Here is a 3,544-nt window from a genome sequence, read left to right on the forward strand (position 1 = left end):
AATCCATTCACGTTTAAGGTAATTATCGATATGTATGTTCCTATGACCATTTTCTTAATTGTTTTGGGTTTGTTTTTATAGCTTCTCTTCTTCTCTTGTGTTTCCCACTTAGAGGAGATCCTTTAGCATTTGTTGTAGAGCTGGTTTGGTGGTGCTGAATTCTCTTAGCTTTTGCTTGTCTGTAAAGCTTTTGATTTCTCCATTGAATCTCAATGAGATACTTGCTGGGTAGAGTAATCTCAGTTGTAGGTTCTTCCCTTTCACCACTTTAAGTATATCATGGCACTCCCTTCTGGCTTGGAGAGTTACTGCTGAGAAATCAGCTGTTAACCTTATGGGAGTTCCCTTGTATGTTATTTGTCATTTTTCCCTTGCTCGTTTCAGTAATTTTTCTTTGACTTTAATTTTTGCCAGTTTGGTTACTATGCATCTCGGCGTGTTTCTCCGTGGGTTTATCCTGTATGGGACTCGCTGCGCTTCCTCATCTTGGGTGGCTATTTCCTTTCCTATGTTAGGGAAGTTTTTGACTATAATCTCTTCAAATATTTTCTCTGGTTCTTTCTCTCTCTTCTCCTTCTGGGACCCGTATAATGCAAATGTTGTTGCATTTAATGTTGTCCTAGAGGTTTCTTAGGCTCTCTTCATTTCTTTTCATTCTTTTTTCTTTATTCTGTTCCGCAGCCATGAATTCCATCATTCTGTCTTCCAGGTCACTTTTCCATTCTTCTGCCTCAGTTATTCTGCTATTGATTCCTTCTAGTGTAGTTTTCATTTCAGTTATTGTGTTGTTCATCTCTGTTTGTTTGTTCTTTAATTCTTCTAGGTCTTTGTTAAACATTTCTTGCATCTTCTTGATCTTTGCCTCCATTGTTTTTCCGAGGTCCTGGATCATCTTCACTATCATTATTCTGAATTCTTTTTCTGGCAGGTTGCCTATCTCCACTTCATTTAGTTGTTTTTCTGGGGTTTTATCTTGTTCCTTCGTCTGGTACATAGCCCTCTGCTTTTTCATCTTGTCTATCTTTCTGTGAATGTGGTTTTTGTTCCACAGGCTGCAGGATTGTAGTTCTTCTTGCTTCTGCTCTCTACCCTCTGGTGGATGAGGCTATCTAAGAGGCTTGTGGAAGTTTCCTGATGGGAGGGACTGGTGGTGGGTAGAGCTGACTGTTGCTCTGGTGGGCAGAGCTTAGTAAAACTTTAATCCACTTGACTGTTGATGGGTGGGGCTGGGTTCCCTCCCTGTTAGTTGTTTGACCTGAGGCAACCCAACACTGGAGACTACCTGGGGTCTTTTGTGGGGCTAATGACAGACTCTGGGAGGGCTCACGCCAAGAAGTACTTCCCAGAACTTCTGCCTCCAGTGTCATTTTCCTCATGGTGAGCCATAGCCACCCTCACCTCTGCAGAAGACCATCCAACACTAGCAGGTAGGTCTGGTTCAGTCTCCCCTGGGGTCACTGCTCCTCTCCCTGGGTCTTGATGTGCACACTGCTTTTTGTGTGCCCTCCACGAGTGGAGTCTCTGTTTCCCCCAGTCCTGTCGAAGTCCTGCAATCCAATCCCACTAGCCTTGAAAGTCAGATTCTCTAGGAAGTCCTCCTCCTTTTGCCGGACCCCCAGGTTGGGAAGCCTGACATGGGGCTCAGAACCTTCACTCCAGTGGGTTGACTTCTGTGGTATAAGTGTTCTCCAGTCTGTGAGTCACCCACCTAGCAGTTATGGGATTTGATTTTACACTGATTGTGCCCCTCCTACCATCTCATTGTGGCTTCTCCTTTGTCTTTGGAATGTGGGGTATCTTTTTTGGTGAGTTCCAGTGTCTTCCTGTTGATGATTATCCAGCAGCTAGTTGTGATTCTGGTGTTCTCGCAAGAGGGAGTGAGAACACGTCCTTCTACTCCTTGGCCTGCTTTTGGCAAAAACTCCTGTTAAGTCAGCTTAGCAAGAATTCCCCCTACCCTGATGTCTCCTCTTAATAACTTTCTGTCCACTGACCTCCCTTGGTTATAAATCTCTTCTTTTCCTTGTTTTATTCAAAACTGAGCCCAGTTTTATACTGAGGTCCCTTTCCCCCTATTGCAATAGTTCCTGGATAAAATCTGTCTTTTGCTGCTTTAACTAATTTCCAGCTCTGTCTTCTTTAATTCCATCCATCCACCCATCTGTAAAAACGAGTACAGGAAAACCTCATTCAAAAGGAGTCAGGAAGCTCTGAAGGGGAAGCTCTCATGCACATCCTACTCTTTGCAGCTAATTTCACATACCCCTGCAGGAAAAAGCTTGCTTCACATACCCCAGCGGGAAGAAGGAAGATTTTTCCCCTTTCCCAGCAACAGCCCCGCCAATGAGGAACCACCGCAACTCAATGAGAAGTTGCCATGGTGCCTAACTCTCAATCTCCTCCAATGAGCTTTTGTTCAAAACGGCCCCTTTCAACTTTCTCCTTTCCTCTATAGACAAATGCTCTTCTCTTTTGTTCTCCAGACTTGCCTATGGTTCGCCATAGTTTGCATGACCAGAATTGCAATTCCTCTGCTTTTCTCAGCTAAACACGATTTTGCTGGATAAATCACTTACCTTTTTGTTTTAAAGTTTGACACATCTATCCTTTCCTTCATCTTTCCATCCACCTACCCACCCATCCATACATGCGCACATGGACATGTTACTTCTATATACTTTGGTATGTGTTTCCTGAAAATGAGGACATGCTATTACCCAACCATAGTGAAAATTTCAAAATCAGGAAATTGTCATTACCAGGGCATTATTATCTAATTCACAGACTGTATTCAAATTTCTCCAATAATCTTTTATACTGAAAAAATTTTTTCTTGATCTAGGTTGGATCCAGTCTACAAACACATGCTGCATTTAATTGTCATGTCTCTTTAGTTTGCATTAACTTGAAATATTTTTTTGTATCTTTAAACTTCAAGCCTCTAGGAACTGAGTTGAGTGTAGGTGTTACATCACAGCCTATTATAAATATTTCTTTGTGAGTGGGCTCCTTCAATCCTACACCCAGGAGCTGTTCCATGGCTTCTTGCTTTGGAATTGCTTACAAGTCAGAAACTACCTCCTGTGAAAGTTGTTTCCTCCAATGAATTAGAACATCTAGAGTCATAGGATATGTGTAGGGGGGTGATCCTTAAGCCACATGAATCCAAGTGAAGCTGACTGATGGTTTGCTCCCTGCCCTGATGCAGGTGTCTTTGGGCCCATGGACCTAGTGATGCCTGTCTGGATAAGCCCTGTTTAAAAGCTACTATCAAGCTCTGTAGCAAAAAGGCATCTGAATTAACTTACCATTTAAAAGTTTTATCTCCTAATGTCTAAAAGGTTTACGTACATGGAAAACACTTTTCTAGAATTGAATCTCCTTGCCTTAGCTCCTTCTTACTCGGGCTTGGCAATCTGCTATCAGCTGAGGTCACTGCCACTCACAAGCACACCTTGTGTTGTAACTGAAATGCACAGTCAAGTTGAAGCACGCTGCACCCTGAGGCCACCTCTGCCTGTTACAGGCCTGCTGGCTGCTGTGG

Source organism: Balaenoptera acutorostrata, chromosome 4 (genome assembly GCF_949987535.1).
Source record: "Balaenoptera acutorostrata chromosome 4, mBalAcu1.1, whole genome shotgun sequence".
Taxonomy (NCBI): Eukaryota; Metazoa; Chordata; class Mammalia; order Artiodactyla; family Balaenopteridae; genus Balaenoptera; species Balaenoptera acutorostrata.